Source organism: Ambystoma mexicanum, chromosome 3q (assembly GCF_040938575.1).
Source record: "Ambystoma mexicanum isolate Mex_15411 chromosome 3q, UKY_AmexF1_1, whole genome shotgun sequence".
NCBI lineage: Eukaryota > Metazoa > Chordata > Amphibia > Caudata > Ambystomatidae > Ambystoma > Ambystoma mexicanum.
Genome location: NC_090926.1, coordinates 1,295,827,684 through 1,295,847,908, shown reverse-complemented (window position 1 = coordinate 1,295,847,908; position 20,225 = coordinate 1,295,827,684).

Below are 20,225 nucleotides of genomic sequence, written 5' to 3'. Positions count from 1 at the left end.
TGCTGAATCTCCTCTGGGGCAAAATGGCACTGCTGCCCCCGTTGTTCAAGGAGAACAGGTGCAACTGCCCCTCTGTACTCAGCTCCTGTGTGGACATTATTGAGGCCCCCACTTTTGTTTAGGATTTGACCCTGACTCTGAGTGCCTCAAGACCTCCCAGGTGCACAGGCTCTATCGCACTGCAGGGCCACTATATATGCATGGGATGGAGTTTATATCTTTTGAAAGTCAGAATAATCCTTCTCTATAGCATCTGGAATAAAAGCATATTGCTAGTTTGGACACTACGGCCAAATATATACAGAATAAAAATAACAATCGCCAAACTTCTGCAACTACAGCAGTTACCTTCAGTTATGGCGCCTAGAAACACCTGTGTAGCGCCACGTTATACATGCCAGATCATAGCATAGCAAAACACAGCCACCATATTTCTGCAGTGCCTTCCACAGTCAGCTGGTGTTTTCAAAGCAAAGTTTCAAAAAGACTTTTTATAAACAATATTTCTACCAATTACATCTTGGAAGAGAATTGCAGACTGGTCTTAAATCCCACTTATCCAAAGCGTGTGCTCACTCGGCCTTCTCTGCCAAAATATTCAGCTCACACTGTCTGCTACTTCAAAAAAGCCTCACTCCTGATATTTCCACAGAGGCAAATATTCACAGTGCCAATTCCTATACTGGGCGCCACTTTATGTCTCTGCTGTTTTTAATGTCACTTCCCATGATGCCCTTGTGTACTAAAGACTCATTCTTTCATATCATTTTCTGTGACATCACTGATGTCACAATTTTTTGCAAATTAGGGGGCCCCACACATCTTTTGCGTCCCAGGGCCCCTGACCGCTGTGCATTCTGGGGGGGGGTCATTTGGAAACTCGTCGCTCCTACCTGTGCCTCGTGCTTGTCTTCCAGTGCGTACCATTAGCAGGAACATAGACTCATTGAGAGGTTTGTGTTCTTCAGTGGTTTGCGGGGCATTACAGGTGAGGCCTAGAAACCTTTTTTGTAAAGTAAATGTTCGTTCTGGCCCTTCTCCCTAAGAACTTGGAGCAGCCCTTCTGGTGCCCCAATAAGCATATGCTGGTACCCAGAGGCGTAGACAGCGTAGGGCCTGAGCGGGCAAAGCCCACCCAAAATCTGTTAATGCCCACTCAACAGCACAGTGTGGGCCTTTACAGTTGTTAATGTCACTGGGCCTCATTACGACCCTGGCGGAGAACCATGGTGCAATTTGCACCATGGTCCATGGCGCTAAGCTGCCAATTCCGCCATGGTGGTTGGCGGACTTACCGCCCCATCCCGACCTTGGCGGGGCGGTAAGTCCCCAATCCCCATTTTGCCCTTCCCCATTCCCATTCTTGCCCCATAGGGCATAATGGGAGTGGGGAAGGCGTTAATTACGCCACCGTAAATTACGGTGGCGTAATTAACAACAAGTCCCGTAGCGCCATGGATTTTTCCGCCTGCAAAAAGCAGGCGTAAAATATCACCATGGCGCTACGGGAACTCGTAGTCAGGCGGAAAGGTACGCCATGCTCTACGCCGGCGTAAATCCCTTTCCGCCAGGGTCCTAATGAGGCCCACTGTGTTGAGCCCAACTACATTAGCTTCAGGGCCCACTTGTTGGACAATCCTGGCTACGCCTCTGCCGGTACCTTCAAATACTTTGGGTTTTTCGTGTTTTTTTACTCTGACAGTATCTTGTCCCAGCATGTCTTTGTATGTGCTTATGGGTAATGTGGTGAGGTCTGATACCGAGCCAGCCATTACACGAGTCTGGCGGCCATCTTACTTCATGTTGCAGTGAGGCGGCCATCTTACTTCGTGTTGCAGTGAGGCGGCCATCTTGCTTGGTGTTGCAGTGAGGCGGCCATCTTACTTCGTGTTGCAGTGAGGTGGCCATCTTGCTTCGTGTTGCAGTGAGGCGGCCATCTTGCTTCATGTTGCTGTATCCGCACATGGACTACCAATCCTTTAAGTTCCTCTTCTTCTGACAGAGACTCCTCTATTCTGCCTCCACTGGTGTGGAGCGAGAGAAACCGCCTTGTGACATTTCATGCGACATACGCAGTGCTGGAAATGGAAACATGTACTCTGAAAACTCCCCACACCCCTTTGCGGGCATTGTGGGTGGGACTAAGGGCAGAGCCCCAGCACAGGACGCACAGCACCCAAACTCTTCAAGGAACCCAATGCTGTCGTTTGCATAAAAACAAAGAGCCTTTCTCGGAAAATAAGATGGATCACATTTCACAGGTGGAACATGTCTGTGATAGCCACGCAGCAGGAACCCTTCACCACGCAGCAGGAACCCTTCACCATGCAGCAGGAACCCTTCACCACGCAGCAGGAACCCTTCACCATGCAGCAGGAATCCTTCACCACGCAGCAGGAACCCTTCACCACGCAGCAGGAACTTCGCCACGCAGCAGGAACCCTTCACCACGCAGCAGGAACCCTTCACCACACAGCAGGAACCCTTCGCCACGCAGCAGGAACCCTTCACCACGCAGCAGGAACCCTTCACCACGCAGCAGGAACTTCGCCACGCAGCAGGAACTTCGCCACGCAGCAGGAACCCTTCACCACGCAGCAGGAACCCTTCACCACGCAGCAGGAACCCTTCGCCACGCAGCAGGAACCCTTCACCACGCAGCGGGAACCCTTCACCACGCAGCAGGAACCCTTCACCACGCAGCGGGAACCCTTCACCACGCAGCAGGAACCCTTCACCACGCAGCAGGAACCCTTTTGAAGCAGGTTCTGCAAATTGGACTCACCCTGACAGGAAAAATCCGGTGAATCTAAAGACACATATACCCATGTGGATAGTTTGTCCATGGGATGTGAGGCTTGGGCTGTTTCTGCAAGGAACTCATAGTTTGCGCACTCCCTCTGGCTTGGCCAGAAAGCCTGCATGCACGTGACTGTGGATATGATTTCATAGGTTATTTATAACACGCTTAATACCCGGAGGTTTCTAAGCACGGAACCGGGGATTGAACCTGTGTTGCTCCACGTCGTCTTGCTTCCAAGGTGAGCACGTTGCCCCTGAGCTATCCTCTCGATCCTGGCGACTGCTCAGGTAGCCTAGCTCCAGGCCTTTGGGATGAAATGGCACTCTGGCAAAGTTTAGAGGACACCTTCATATTGTTGCGTCCCCTTTCTTTCCCTGCACACACCTTTGCCAAATGGCCTGCCTTGCCCCCTGCTACCGCAGTCCCTTTTCCTTTCCGGGTTCTGCCGTTATTGGACAGGTGTCCATCACTTCAACACTGAGTCCCCTTTCTGGGCATCTTTCACTTGCACACTGAGTTCCCTTTCTGGGCATCTTTCACTTGCACACTGAGTTCCCTTTCTGGGCATCTTTCACTTGCACACTGAGTCCCCTTTCTGGGCATCTTTCACTTGCACACTGAGTTCCCTTTCTGGGCATCTTTCACTTGCACACTGAGTCCCCTTTCTGGGCATCTTTCACTTGCACACTGAGTTCCCTTTCTGGGCATCTTTCACTTCCGCACTGAGTTCCCTTTCTGAGCATCTTTCACTTCCGCACTGAGTTCCCTTTCTGAGCATCTTTCACTTCCGCACTGAGTTCCCTTTCTGGGCATCTTTCACTTGCACACTCAGTTCCCTTTCTGGGCATCTTTCACTTGCACACTGAGTTCCCTTTCTGGGCATCTTTCACTTGCACACTGAGTTCCCTTTCTGGGCATCTTTCACTTCCGCACTGAGTTCCCTTTCTGGGCATCTTTCACTTGCACACTGAGTTCCCTTTCTGGGCATCTTTCACTTGCACACTGAGTTCCCTTTCTGGGCATCTTTCACTTGCACACTCAGTTCCCTTTCTGGGCATCTTTCACTTGCACACTGAGTTCCCTTTCTGGGCATCTTTCACTTCCGCACTGAGTTCCCTTTCTGGGCATCTTTCACTTGCACACTGAGTTCCCTTTCTGGGCATCTTTCACTTGCACACTGAGTTCCCTTTCTGGGAATCTTTCACTTACACACTGAGTTCCCTTTCTGAGCATCTTTCACTTCTGCACTGAGTTCCCTTTCTGGGCATCTTTCACTTGCACACTGAGTTCCCTTTCTGGGCATCTTTCACTTGCACACTGAGTTCCCTTTCTGGGCATCTTTCACTTACACACTGAGTTCCCTTTCTGAGCATCTTTCACTTCCGCACTGAGTTCCCTTTCTGGGCATCTTTCACTTGCACACTCAGTTCCCTTTCTGGGCATCTTTCACTTCCGCACTGAGTTCCCTTTCTGGGCATCTTTCACTTGCACACTCAGTTCCCTTTCTGGGCATCTTTCACTTGCACACTGAGTTCCCTTTCTGGGCATCTTTCACTTGCACACTGAGTTCCCTTTCTGAGCATCTTTCACTTCCGCACTGAGTTCCCTTTCTGGGCATCTTTCACTTGCACACTGAGTTCCCTTTCTGGGCATCTTTCACTTGCACACTGAGTTCCCTTTCTGGGCATCTTTCACTTACACACTGAGTTCCCTTTCTGAGCATCTTTCACTTCCGCACTGAGTTCCCTTTCTGGGCATCTTTCACTTGCACACTGAGTTCCCTTTCTGGGCATCTTTCACTTGCACACTGAGTTCCCTTTCTGAGCATCTTTCACTTCCGCACTGAGTTCCCTTTCTGGGCATCTTTCACTTGCACACTGAGTTCCCTTTCTGGGCATCTTTCACTTGCACACTGAGTTCCCTTTCTGGGCATCTTTCACTTACACACTGAGTTCCCTTTCTGAGCATCTTTCACTTCCGCACTGAGTTCCCTTTCTGGGCATCTTTCACTTGCACACTGAGTTCTCTTTCTGGGCATCTTTCACTTCCGCACTGAGTTCCCTTTCTGGGCATCTTTCACTTGCACACTGAGTTCCCTTTCTGGGCATCTTTCACTTCCGCACTGAGTTCCCTTTCTGAGCATCTTTCACTTCCGCACTGAGTTCCCTTTCTGGGCATCTTTCACTTGCACACTGAGTTCCCTTTCTGGGCATCTTTCACTTCCGCACTGAGTTCCCTTTCTGAGCATCTTTCACTTCCGCACTGAGTTCCCTTTCTGAGCATCTTTCACTTCCGCACTGAGTTCCCTTTCTGGGCATCTTTCACTTGCACACTCAGTTCCCTTTCTGGGCATCTTTCACTTGCACACTGAGTTCCCTTTCTGGGCATCTTTCACTTGCACACTGAGTTCCCTTTCTGGGCATCTTTCACTTCCGCACTGAGTTCCCTTTCTGGGCATCTTTCACTTGCACACTGAGTTCCCTTTCTGGGCATCTTTCACTTGCACACTGAGTTCCCTTTCTGGGCATCTTTCACTTGCACACTCAGTTCCCTTTCTGGGCATCTTTCACTTGCACACTGAGTTCCCTTTCTGGGCATCTTTCACTTGCACACTGAGTTCCCTTTCTGGGCATCTTTCACTTCCGCACTGAGTTCCCTTTCTGGGCATCTTTCACTTGCACACTGAGTTCCCTTTCTGGGCATCTTTCACTTCCGCACTGAGTTCCCTTTCTGAGCATCTTTCACTTCTGCACTGAGTTCCCTTTCTGGGCATCTTTCACTTGCACACTGAGTTCCCTTTCTGGGCATCTTTCACTTCCGCACTGAGTTCCCTTTCTGAGCATCTTTCACTTCCGCACTGAGTTCCCTTTCTGAGCATCTTTCACTTCCGCACTGAGTTCCCTTTCTGGGCATCTTTCACTTGCACACTCAGTTCCCTTTCTGGGCATCTTTCACTTGCACACTGAGTTCCCTTTCTGGGCATCTTTCACTTGCACACTGAGTTCCCTTTCTGGGCATCTTTCACTTGCACACTGAGTTCCCTTTCTGGGCATCTTTCACTTGCACACTCAGTTCCCTTTCTGGGCATCTTTCACTTGCACACTGAGTTCCCTTTCTGGGCATCTTTCACTTCCGCACTGAGTTCCCTTTCTGGGCATCTTTCACTTGCACACTGAGTTCCCTTTCTGGGCATCTTTCACTTGCACACTGAGTTCCCTTTCTGGGCATCTTTCACTTACACACTGAGTTCCCTTTCTGAGCATCTTTCACTTCCGCACTGAGTTCCCTTTCTGGGCATCTTTCACTTGCACACTCAGTTCCCTTTCTGGGCATCTTTCACTTGCACACTGAGTTCCCTTTCTGGGCATCTTTCACTTGCACACTGAGTTCCCTTTCTGAGCATCTTTCACTTCCGCACTGAGTTCCCTTTCTGGGCATCTTTCACTTGCACACTGAGTTCCCTTTCTGGGCATCTTTCACTTGCACACTGAGTTCCCTTTCTGGGCATCTTTCACTTACACACTGAGTTCCCTTTCTGAGCATCTTTCACTTCCGCACTGAGTTCCCTTTCTGGGCATCTTTCACTTGCACACTGAGTTCCCTTTCTGGGCATCTTTCACTTGCACACTGAGTTCCCTTTCTGAGCATCTTTCACTTCCGCACTGAGTTCCCTTTCTGGGCATCTTTCACTTGCACACTGAGTTCCCTTTCTGGGCATCTTTCACTTGCACACTGAGTTCCCTTTCTGGGCATCTTTCACTTACACACTGAGTTCCCTTTCTGAGCATCTTTCACTTCCGCACTGAGTTCCCTTTCTGGGCATCTTTCACTTGCACACTGAGTTCTCTTTCTGGGCATCTTTCACTTGCACACTGAGTTCCGTTTCTGGGCATCTTTCACTTGCACACTGAGTTCCCTTTCTGAGCATCTTTCACTTCCGCACTGAGTTCACTTTCTGAGCATCTTTCACTTCCGCACTGAGTTCCCTTTCTGGGCATCTTTCACTTGCACACTGAGTTCCCTTTCTGAGCATCTTTCACTTCCGCACTGAGTTCCCTTTCTGGGCATCTTTCACTTGCACACTGAGTTCCCTTTCTGGGCACCTTTCACTTGCACTCTGAGTTCCCTTTCTGGGCATCTTTCACTTGCACACTGAGTTCCCTTTCTGGGCATCTTTCACTTCCGCACTGAGTTCCCTTTCTGAGCATCTTTCACTTCCGCACTGAGTTCCCTTTCTGGGCATCTTTCACTTGCACACTGAGTTCCCTTTCTGGGCATCTTTCACTTGCACACTGAGTTCCCTTTCTGGGCATCTTTCACTTGCACACTGAGTTCCCTTTCTGGGCATCTTTCACTTCCACACTGAGTTCCCTTTCTGAGCATCTTTCACTTCCGCACTGAGTTCCCTTTCTGAGCATCTTTCACTTCCGCACTGAGTTCCCTTTCTGGGCATCTTTCACTTGCACACTGAGTTCCCTTTCTGAGCATCTTTCACTTCCGCACTGAGTTCCCTTTCTGGGCATCTTTCACTTACACAGTTAGTTCCCTTTCTGGGCATCTTTCACTTGCACACTGAGTTCCCTTTCTGAGCATCTTTCACTTCCGCACTGAGTTCCCTTTCTGAGCATCTTTCACTTCCGCACTGAGTTCCCTTTCTGAGCATCTTTCACTTACACAGTTAGTTCCCTTTCTGGGCATCTTTCACTTCCACACCGAGTTCCCTTTCTGGGCATCTTTCACTTGCACACTGAGTTCCCTTTCTGGGCATCTTTCACTTGCACACTGAGTTCCCTTTCTGAGCATCTTTCACTTCCGCACTGAGTTCCCTTTCTGGGCATCTTTCACTTGCACACTGAGTTCCCTTTCTGAGCATCTTTCACTTACAAAGTTAGTTCCCTTTCTGGGCATCTTTCACTTCCACACCGAGTCCCCTTTCTGGGCATCTTTCACTTGCACACTGAGTTCCCTTTCAGGGCATCTTTCACTTACACAGTTAGTTCCCTTTCTGGGCATCTTTCACTTGCACACTGAGTTCCCTTTCAGGGCATCTTTCACTTACACAGTTAGTTCCCTTTCTGGACATCTTTCACTTCCGCACTGAGTTCCCTTTCTGGGCATCTTTCACTTGCACACTGAGTTCCCTTTCTGGGCATCTTTCACTTCCGCACTGAGTTCCCTTTCTGGGCATCTTTCACTTGCACACTGAGTTCCCTTTCAGGGCATCTTTCACTTACACAGTTAGTTCCCTTTCTGGGCATCTTTCACTTCCTCACTGAGTTCTCTTTCTGGGCATCTTTCACTTGCACACTGAGTTGCCTTTCTGGGCATCTTTCACTTCCACACCGAGTTCCCTTTCTGGGCATCTTTCACTTGCACACCGAGTTCCCTTTCTGGGCATGTTTCACTTGCACATTGAGTTCTCTTTCTGGGCATCTTTCACTTGCACACTGAGTTGCCTTTCTGGGCATCTTTCACTTCCACACCGAGTTCCCTTTCTGGGCATCTTTCACTTCCACACCGAGTTCCCTTTCTGGGCATGTTTCACTTGCACATTGAGTTCTCTTTCTGGGCATCTTTCACTTGCACACTGAGTTCCGTTGCTGGGCATCTTTCACTTCCACACCGAGTTCCCTTTCTGGGCATCTTTCACTTGCACACTGAGTTCCCTTTCTGGGCATCTTTCACTTGCATAGTTAGTTCCCTTTCTGGGCATCTTTCACTTGCACAGTTAGTTCCCTTTCTGGGCATCTTTCACTTCCGCACTGAGTTTCCTTTCTGGGCATCTTTGACTTGCACACTGAGTTGCCTTTCTGGGAATCTTTCACCTGCACACTGAGTTCCCTTTCTGGGCATGTTTCACTTGCACATTGAGTTCTCTTTCTGGGCATCTTTCACTTCCGCACTGAGTTGCCTTTCTGGGCATCTTTCACTTGCACACTGAGTTCCCTTTCTGGGCATCTTTTACTTACATAGTTAGTTTCCTTTCTGGGCATCTTTCACTTGCATACTGAGTTCCCTTTCTGGGAATCTTTCACTTGCACAGTTAGTTCCCTTTCTGGGCATCTTTCACTTGCACACTGAGTTCCCTTTTTTGGGCATCTTTCACTTCCGCACTGAGTTCCCTTTCTGGGCATCTTTGACTTGCACACTGAGTTCACTTTCTGGACATCTTTCACTTGCACACTGAGTTCCCTTTTTTGGGCATCTTTCACTTCCGCACTGAGTTCCCTTTATTGGGCATCTTTCACTTCCGCACTGAGTTCCCTTTCTGGGCATCTTTCACCTGCACACTGAGTTCCCTTTCTGGCCATCTTTCACTTGCACACTGAGTTGCCTTTCTGGGCATCTTTCACTTCCACACTGAGTTCCCTTTCTGGGCATCTTTCACTTGCACATTGAGTTCCCTTTCTGGGCATCTTTCACTTGAACACTGAGTTCCCTTTCTGGGCATCTTTCCCTTCCACACTGTGTTCCCCTTCTGGGCATCTTTCCCTTCCATACTGAGTTCCCTGTCGGGGCATTTTTCACTTGCACACTGAGTTCCCTTTCTGGGCATCTTTCACTTGCACACCGAGTTCCCTTTCTGGGCATCTTTCACTTGCACACTGAGTTCCCTTTCTGGGCATCTTTCACTTACACAGTTAGTTCCCCTTCTGGGCATCTTTCACTTGCTCATGAAAGGGGACGCTAGGGGTCCCTTACCCATATGGAAAAAAGGCGAATCACTACACACGATAGATACGCCAGACACGAGGTTGTATTCCCAATGCTAGGGTTTATTGCAAAGCAAAAGTCTCAGTTGGCTAACTCGGTCTCACACCCCGCGACGTGTATCTCTAGACCTCGAGGGACGCAAGCAAGTGAATTACGTACATCAGTTACATATATACAGAATGCATATCAAACAATCAGCTATGACATGTTTAACACCCCCCTTTATTGGGTTTCTTTGAACTTGGTGTGATGATGGACATTTTCGACAACTATGACACCTTCAAACATCTATTCTAGTAACAATTTGCAATTTGTGAGTGCGGAGGCATCTTTCAGTTGTTGAACAGAACACAGCGATTCTGTTCTTGGAAGCGAGCTTCATACAGGCGGTGAGTTGCTTTCCAGACCTTGCTATCTATGAGGTGCTATTCGTGTCCTGGGAGCCGACATGCTCTAACGGGACTCAGCCAAGGGGGGCCGTAGTAAGAAGAGCTTAATTCCAGCCTTTATCTGCTTTATTCTAACATATTCTACCATATAACGAGACTGGCTGGCAGCTGCGAAATTATTAAATGCCCTGTAGCTCTGCTTCAAGGCTAGATTCGGGAGGGAGCCGGGCATTCTTCCTGGCGCTGCCTACGTTGTGTTTCAACAAACTCTTGTTATCCTCGCGGCCCTGCGGCCTTGTCCTTTTACGTGCAGACAACAATGTTTTACAGTCGAGCAGTGTAAGCAGAAAAATGTACTGCGAAGCAATAAGAACAGAAAGCAATGAGCAATGGTTAGAAAACAAAATGGTGATTCTTGTTACATCAAAATGGCCGTTCATGGCAAACTCGGAAAACTATATTTTGTCACATCATGCATGAGACGGTTGGCCCACGGCCATCAAAATATGTTTGCGGTCACATAGTAGAGGTATCCATTTTTCTAGACCAACACACACTGAGTTCCGTTTCTGGAAATCTTTCACTTGCACAGTTAAATCCCTTTCTGGGCATCTTTCACCTGCACACTGAGTTGCCTTTCTGGGCATCTTTCACTTCCACACTGAGTTCCCTAGACTGAGTTCCCTTTCAGAGCATTTTTCACTTGCACACTGAATTCCCTTTCTGGGCATCTTTCCTTGCACACTGAGTTCCCTTTCTGGGCACCTTTCCTTGCACACTAAGTTCCCTTTCTGGGCATCTTTCACTTGTACACTGAGTTCCCTTTCTGGGCATCTTTCCTTGCACACTGAGTTCCCTTTCTGGGCACCTTTCCTTGCACACTAAGTTCCCTTTCTGGGCATCTTTCCCTCCCACACTGTGTTCCCTTTCTGGGCATCTTTCACTTGCACACTGAATTCCCTTTCTGGGCATCTTTCACTTGCACAGTTAGTTCCCTTTCGGGGCATCTTTCACTTGCACACTCAGTTCCCTTTCTGGGCATCTTTCACTTCCACATTGAGTTCCCTTTCTGGGCATCTTTCACTTGCACACTGAATTCCCTTTCTGGGCATCTTTCACTTGCACACTGAATTCCCTTTCTGGCCATCTTTCCTTGCATACTGAGTTCCCTTTCTGGGCATCTTTCACTTGCACACTGAGTTCCCTTTCTGGGCATCTTTCACTTCCACACTGAGTTCGCTAGACTGAGTTCCCTTTCTGGGCATCTTTCACTTGCACACTGAGTTCTCTTTCTGGGCATCTTTCACTTGCACACTGAGTTCCCTTTCTGGGCATCTTTCACTTCCGCACTGAGTTCCCTTTCTGGGCACCTTTCACTTGCACACTGAGTTCCCTTTCTGGGCATCTTTCACTTGCACACTGAGTTCCCTTTCTGGACATCTTTCACTTGCACAGTTAGTTCCCTTTCTGGGCATCTTTCACTTGCACACTCAGTTCCCTTTCTGGGCATCTTTCACCTACACACTGAGTTCCCTTTCTGGGCATCTTTCCCTTCCACACTGAGTTCCCTTTCAGGGCATCTTTCACTTGCACACTGAGTTCACTTTCAGGGCATCTTTCACTTGCACACTGAGTTTCCTTTCCGGGCATCTTTCACTTCCACACAGAGTTCCCTAGACTGAGTTCCCTTTCTGGGCACCTTTCACTTGCACAGAGTTCCCTTTCAGGACATCTTTCACTTTCACACTGAGTTTCCTTTCTGGGCACTGCCTGTTATTACCAGTGGCACCTCCAGGTAATGGCCTGGGGTGGTACTGCTACCCCTGGAATCTGATTGGCCACCCCAGGTGACACCCCATTATCCTAAACTATGATCATTATGTGTGTGTGTGCACTCGTACTTCATGTTACCGATGCATAAGTCAGTGCCCACCTTGGGCCACCCCAGTCAAAAGAGTCTGAACGTGCCCCTGTGTCTACGTCTTCCAGACTGAGAGCACTCTCCTGATTCAGTTCTGCTGAGCACACGTGACTTATTGTTCATGTGTGGTCTTCTCTTTGCATGTGTCCTTCCTACCTGCAACGCATGTTCCTGCCATTTCATTCCGCCACATTTGCATCCCTTCTGATGCTTTATCGATGAAGTGATCTTGAGCCTTTTAGTTGTGTGCACTCTGAGCATGTCGCTCATGACGGCTTCTGCAGTGTTTCTAAATTTGCTGCCATTCCCCTTAATCTTGCTGCATAGTCCTTCTCCGGTCGTGAACCATCTAGTTTCCTGGTGTGAAATCTTAGTCTATGCTCTACCCCTTTCTCCTTATTTGTGAATCTTTTAGCTGTGCTTTTTATGGCTTCCTAATGGTCATCTCGTTATCATCTGCGGTCAGTGCTTGCTCCGTGTTCAATACCGCAAATATTCTCTTCCCTTCCACTCCCGCGGCGTATAGAAGCATGGCCTCTTTCCGGACAGACCATAACTTGCACCTCTCAAAGCCTCCCCAGATATAGTGCATAAAGGTAGCCATTGTGCCTCTTGCGTTACTGACCTGCCTGGCATCGGTGACTATTCTCTATTCGAGTGTCGATCCAGGCTCGCCACCCATTATGTGGTGATCTGATTGACACATAATGACCGTTGACATGCTTGGCCCCCGGCGCTTCTTCTTCTTCTTGCTGTTAGATTTTATCCATCAGCTGTGATTCATGGATACCAAGGCTTGAGCCTCATTACTCCATCTTCTCGGCTTGAGTATGTAGTCGTGGGTTAGGATTCTTCTTGGTCTGTGTGGACATGTCACAGTAGGGCTGGTGTCACAGGGTCTTCACAGTGATGGGCCGCTGGTAGCGGTCGAAGGGGTTTGCAGTGGTGGCAGTGAGTCTTCTGATCAGAGGGTTCAGGTTCTGATCCAGTGCTTGGCAGAAGTTCTTACTCAGTTTAGCTAGTTGTTCGTCCAACATCTCGATGTCCAGGTCTCTGCGAAGGTCTGCTATCCTTGTGGAGCTCCAGGCGATATCCGCAGGGCCTTGTTCTGTACTATCTGAAGACTCTTCCGGTGTCGCTCATGGCAGGTCATCCATGCTGAGGAGGCATCCGTCAGGCTAGGTCTGATGATCACCTTGTAGACGTTGATCTTTGTCCGGAGGGGCATGGACTTGGTCTTTAGGAGTGGGTACAGTGCTGCCATCTTTCCTGGTGCCTTCTGCTGAGTATTCTGGAAATGGCTTCCCCAGTTCAATTTGCTGTCCAGGGTCACACCGAGGTAGCGGCTGCTGCTCTCCCACTTGATGGTCTCTCCGTTGAGGCTGATGTGCGGGTGCTCCTTGATCTTCTTTCTGGTGAACAGCGTTGCTGTTGTCTTGCTGGTGTTGAGTTGTATCCGCCAGTCGCTGTACCACGTTGCAATGGCATCCAATGAATCTTGCAGGTTCTTCGCCACTTCCTCTTCACTGAATTACTGGGAGATGACTGCAACATCGTCTGCATACAGCGTCAGGTCGGTCTGTCAGGATGTCGTTAGTGCAGAGGTTGAACAGTAAGGGTCCGAGGTTCGATCCTTGCGGCACGCCTGCTCGGATGGGATGTGATGAGGACATCTCAGACCACATGACGACATGGAAGGTGCAGCCTCCCAAGTAGCTTGCAATCGTCTTCACCAGGTAGTTAGGAAATCCCAGGCCAAACATCTTGTGCAGCAGTCCCTTGTGCCAGACTCGGTCGAATGCTTTGGCAACATCCAGGAAGAAGATTCACGTGGACTTCTTCAAGTTGAATCTGTGGCTGATGGTGTCCACCACTCTCAGCAGCTGATGGGTCGTTGCATGCGCCTTTCGAAATCCAAACTTTTCCTTTTCTAGTAGATTTCTTTCAGAGGTGAAGTCGCTGAGTCGAGCGAAGGTGTACCTTCTCCAGGATCTTCGATAATCCAGAGAGCAGGCTGATGGGGCGGTAGTTCGCTGTATCCCTCAGTGGTTTGCCGGCCTTTGGGAAAACGATGACCCTTGCTTCTTTCCAGGAACTCGTGAAGTGCTGCAGCCGCATGCATGCATTGAAGATCTCTGTGAGGTGTTCCATTGATGCTGGTGCGAGGTTCTTGATTGCCAGGTTGGTTATTCCGTCGCTCCCTGGTGGCTTGCTGTTCGCCAGCTTTTCTGCAAGTCCTGCTACCTGAGAGCTTGTGCACTCCTTGATATATTCTGCTCCCATCTCGGTTCGGCCTTCTGCTAGATGCTTCTCAACTTCTTCCTCCACTCCGTCTGAGAGCCTACTTGCCTTGTTCGGGGTGAACAAAGCCTCTAGTGTCTAGGCGAGGACCTCTGCCTTTTTTTTGTTTTTTAAAATTAGAATTTTTTTTAACCATAAATTTTTTTTAACATTTTCAATAACAGCATCACTGATGGTAAACGAAAACAAAAGAAACACCCCCCCTTCCCAAACTACCCCCTCTGACCCGCCCACCTCCCGATCCAACAGTTCCCCTATTTTAACTCTTAATATATGAACTGCACACAAAGTTCTTTCCCCTATAAAGTCTTTCGGCCAGAGAGCCAGGGCGAATCTAGGAATCAGGATCCCACGCTGGCTTCGTCTTAGCCTCGCTGTAAGTGTCCCAACTCTTCACAAATCAGATTCGTCCTGAGGGCTAACAATGCCCATGGTTCCATAGCTTTGGGCCACCAGGCCCGACGGGCTCCCGCTTTTAGGTATACTAGCAAGTTAGCCCAGTCCGACTTAAATCGCAGGTGTTGGCCCTGAATAGAATAAGTAAGACATTCAACAGTCACCAGAGATCACAATTTAGCGACCCACTCGTGTTCCTGAGGAGGCTCCCTCGACCTCCACTTCCGGGCAATTACTCTGCCGCCGCCATTACCATTATTACGTAGATTTTGCGATCCCCTCTCGAGGAAGGAGTTGTTAGCATGTCGTTCAGGCCTAGTAAGGCCAGGCCCCTGTTCTGGATCGGCAGAATTCCCAGAACCTGGGCAACGGCATGATGGACCCGTGACCAGAATGAGTCCATTTTGGGACAGTCCCACCACAAATGAGCCCAGGAGCCCTCTGCACCGCATTCCCTCCCACACATCCTCAAGACATTGGGGTATATTTTATTTAACCTGATTGGGGTTAAGTGCCACCTCATCATCAGCTTCAACCATAGCTCCCAATCGATCTGGCGAGTTTCGGGATCTGCGACCACAGTTTCACCCATTCCTGCTCCTCAATAGCCACCCCCACATCCTGCTCCCAATGGACCATATACTTCCTCACTTGCAGCGTTTCCTGGCCTTTAATCATTTTATAGATGGACAAGACCACACCCCTGTCCCCAGAATTAGTATCTAAGTATTTTTTCGAATTCGGTGAAAGAACTAGAACTCGCCCGCTGAGAGACCCAATGACTGATCTGGAGATAAGAATATCTTTGCTTTTCCCCAATGCCAAAGTCCTTCTTACATTGCTCAAATCATTTCACCCCCCCCCCCTCCAACATATCTGGTACCATCCGACAGCCGCCCTGAAACCAAGGAAGAAAAGCCAGTGGGTTGATGAGTGCTGGAGTGAATTGTGGATTTCCATGTATGGGCGTATACGGAGAGGGGAAGGTAGTGACGTGAGCTCTACTAATGGCTTGATCCCATGCTTCACCTGTGTGTGAAGTTATAGCACTGCAGTACATTCGCGAAGGCCTGTCCTGCCTCGGGACCCACAAAACCCCCTCCAAGTCCTTCCCCACCACCGCTCCATCCATCTGTCTCCACACCTTCCCCCTATCGTTTCTCTGCCAGTCCCTAATGACTCTAATCTGAGCCGCAAGATAGTAAATCTTGAAGTCCGGCTCACCCACCCCACCCCTGTCGGAAGAAGCTTTCATAAGGGCGGCTGCTAGTCTCGGGCACTTTTGACTCCAAACGAACCTAGTGGTTATCCTTTGTAGGGACTTAAAAAAGGACTACGGGATTCTCACAGGGAGTGCCGTGAAGTGATAAAGGAGCAGGGGCAGGATTGTAATTTTTAGGGCATTGATTCTCCCCAACCACGAAATTTCCAGGGGCCCCCAGTCCACCAATTTCGATTTCACCTTCTGTAGAAGTGGAGAGAAATTTGCTTTATAGAGGTCGCCCATGGACCGTGTCAGGGAAACTCCCAGATAGTTTATTGAGGAGTCAACCCACCTGTACTTATAAACCTTCCTGAGATCCTGGACTTCAGATGGTGACAGAGTGAGGGGTAGCTCTTCAGATTGGTGGACATTGATTTTTAGGCCTGCCACTTGGCCGAATCTATGTAATTCCCTAGCCACCGCTGATAGGGAGGTGATCGATTTGGTCAGGGACAATATCATGTCATCTGCAAAGGCCGCTATCTTATGAACCTCTCCACCAAACATGAGCCCCTCTATATCCTCATAGGACCTTACTGTCTGCAGGAAGGGTTCCAAGTGGAGGGCATAGAGTACTGGAGACAGCGGGCAACCTTGCTTGGTGCCCCTTCCCACCTTAATTGGGGCTGATGTGTGGCCGTTTATAGCTCGACGGATAACTGGGTTACAGTAGTTAGCCCTTACCCTTGCAATGAAGCCCGGACCGAACCCCATTTTGGCCATAGCCGCAAACAGGAACCCTTACTCCACCCGGTCAAATGCCTTCTCGGCATCAATCGCCATGAGAAGGGCCGGGACATTCTTTTTCTGAGCCTTTTCAATCAGTTGGGCCAATCTTCTAACATTATCTGAAGTTTGCCTCCCTTTAATAAATCCAGACTGGTCACTATGTATTAGCTTCGGGAGAACTGTTTTCAGACGGTTCGCCAAGACCTTGGTTTGAATTTTAGCATCTACATTTATCAAAGCTATAGGGCGGTATGAAGCGCAGTCGGTCGGGTCTTTACCCTTCTTATGTATTAAAATGACTTTGGCTTCATTCATCGAATTGGGGAGAATGCCTGTTGAGCCTACACAGTTGAAGAGTTTGGTAAGGATAGGAATCAAAGCTTCTTTATGCGTCTTATTGAATTCAGATCTGAACCCGTCAAGGCCCGGAGCTTTACCAAGCGGTAGGTGATTGATCGCCCACCTAACCTTGTACGTTGTAATCTCTCGTCGAGCTCATCCCTCTCCTCCTGCAAAATCCTACTGCATCTCACCCGAGAAAGGTAAGAGTCCTGTTCCATAGACATAGGGTCCCCTGATCTGTAGAGATCGGCATAAAATAATATAATTTGCAAAATTCCCCTTCAATGTTCGAATTATTAGTAAGGAGGACCCCTGTCTGCCCCTTTATTTTCAAGATTGTCCTGTCCCCAGCCTCTTTCCTTAGCTTCCTGGCCAGCAGTCGGTCAGCCTTGTTGCCTCTCGTGTAGAACCTTTGACGCAGAGCTAGGAGGTTCCGCTCTGCCGCCCTTGTCTTCATAAGGTTCAACTGCTAACGGCCCTATATTCCCTTCTAGTGGCTGCTGACATCCTGCCACCCATACGAGACATGATCTCCTTAAGTCTGGTTTCCAATGTTAGCTCCTCCAATCTAAGCTCCCGTTCCGTTCTGGCCTTGCTTGCTATGATCCTTCCCCTTACAGTGGCTTTGAGGGCATCCCACCATTTTTGGGGGTTAGTGTCGTCCCAGTTGTTATGGTTAGTGAAGTCTATAATACCCTCCTCTATCTCTTTGACCAGGACTGGGTCCTTAAACAGTGAGATTTGGTATCACCACTTCCAAATACCTGGGTACCCCTTTGGCCTGGATATGGAGATGGTAAGTGGCGCGTGGTCCCCCAGGGCAATTGTCCCTACTTCCAATGATAAGGCCCTACCCAACAGCGGCTTTGAAATCCAGGCGTAATCTATTCGCGAGTGTGACCTTTGGGCATGTGAGTAAAATGTGTATCCCCGAGCATCGCCATACAGCTGTCACCAGGCGTCGACCAGGGCCAGATCCTCCATTTTCTTAACCAAATCCCCTGAAGGCCCTCTCTGTGATCCCCATGTGGCGGAAGACCTGTCTTTGGCGGGGTCCCAGGCTAAATTAAAGTCTCCTAACAAGAGGATATGCCTGTGCAAATTTCCCTAGGCGGGTTACTATATTTTGTATAAAGGGGTCCTGAGCTTGATTTGGTGCATATAGAGTTGCTACTGTGATGACTTCCCCCTTTCCCTGAAGTATCACCGCAAGGTATCTGCCTTGGTTATCCTTTTGGGTATTCCCGATAGTCAGGTCTAACCCATCGCTCAAGGCTATGAGGACTCCATCTTTCTTGCTGGCTTGTGTAACCTGTACTACCCGCGAGTACCCACGGAATCTTATCCTTTGTGTGTCCCTGGTGTGCACGTGCGTCTGCTACATAGCCACCACATGAGGATGTTCCCGCCTCAGGAAACTCTCAACCATCTTCCTCTTTACCGGGGAATTGAGGCCGTTCACATTTAATGAAAGCATTTAAGTACCTCGGGTTAGCCATATGGAAAGAAGTCGTGAAGCCTGATTGCCCTCTGATCCCCTCGCCGAATCCTCCCTGGAGTGTGCAGCCCACTCGCAGAGCCATACGAGACCCCTCTCAACTAAGACCTTGGATCTCCCCCTCCCCACCCCCCGTCTAGGCGAATCCGACTGGCACCAAGCCCCCCTTGCGGCAAAATTACGAGAGCCGGACTCAATAACAAACCTAGAACTCCCCACCCTGAATTAGCAGGAAATCCCCTTCCCATTCCGAGATGACAGGCCCCTCCATGTCCCCTTTGCATCCCGCGACTATGCAGGCAAACGCCTTTAATGATTTGATCCGCACGTTAAAGTTACATCTTTGTGTGCCCTCCCCAGGGTTGGTACTGAGATTATGAACGTGCAACTTGTTTTCCTTGTGGACCCCTCTTCCCAGGTGGGTCCTCTTGTTCCAGAGTCTGGGGCTGGGCCAGAGAACCAAGCTGGAGTTGCTTATGCTCCCTCCTTGATTTCTTAGGGCCCACTTCTGACCATTCCCAAGGTTTGCGAAATACTTCCCTCCCGGGCGGGGAAGGTCTTGACAAAGGTGGGTCATTCTCGAAGCCTAGTAGAGCCATTCCTTGGTCGCAGGTCGTGATTCTTTGTTGCTTCCCTGCTACTGGAAGCTAAGAGCAAATGGGTGGAGCCACCTGTAGCACACTTGCTTCTCTCTAAGATGAGTCAAGACCGGGCCCATGCGCCGTCTCCTATTTAGGGTAGATTGAGATAGGTCCTGATAGAGCTGGATTTCTGAACCGTTGTGGGTTATCTGTCCCGCCTTCCTGGCTGCCTGAAGGATGGTCTCATTCTGGGTATAACTATGGAACGCCACGAGTACATCCAGTGGCTGCGCTCCTGTCTCCTGGCACCTCGGACCCACAAGGTGGACCCTGTCTAGCTTAATAACCTCGTTTTGATCCGCTTTCATGAGGACTCCAAATATTGATTTCATTGTTTCAGCCAGATCTTGTTCCTGGACTGCTTCTGGCACGGATTTAACCCGTACGTTGGACCTTCTGGATCTGTTCTGTCCTCTGCACGCAATTCGAGGTTATGAGTTGCCGCCGCAAGGGTCTCCAAGAGGGAGTCTGCTTTTCGTGAATACTCCGCCAACTCCTGTAGGGCCCTCTCATTCGTGTCCACCCTCTCTTCGATTTTGTTGAGGTCCCTTTTTATGTCTTGTAGGCCCTCTGCCAGATCTTCCCTTAGCGCCTCCATCTGCTTCTGTCCTGCTTCTGTGATCTTTTCCACTATTTCCCCAAGTAGGGACCAGAGTAGGGATGGAGTAACCGGCAGGTCCTGTGGTTCCTGAGTGGAGGCCGAGGTGGCCGGGGAGGACCCCTCCTGGTGCTTTTTCGCCATCCTGGTTGAGGCGGGGGTGTCTTTGGATTTACTTCCCGACATACCGCCTGGGTTAGGGGTCCTCCCAGTGGACAGAGCGCTCCACAGTTTTCCTAAGAGGAGCTGGTTGACAATCTCGCCACCAGGACCGTGCCCCCCTTAATGTCCACCTTAATGTCCGGGCCCGCCTGATTTTCCTGATGTTGCTCCCCCGTCGGGGTTATGCCCCCAGGGGCCAGGACTAGATGAAAATGGTGTTGGGGGGGTGGCGGGGCCCGCTCACCAAGGCCCCGTCTGCTCACAACTCCCCCGGGGGGGCACCCCCCAATGAATATTCAAACAACCGGGCACCACAGACCCAACTGTCTCCACTGCGGTAGGGGGGGGCGCGCTTGGCGGGCCCTCTCTTCACTCTGACTCGATCTCTTCTGCCCCCCTGCCACTCCCCCCACTTACTTGGCAGAACGGCCCAAAGAGCGCTGCCCTGAAGCCTGACCTCCACCTCC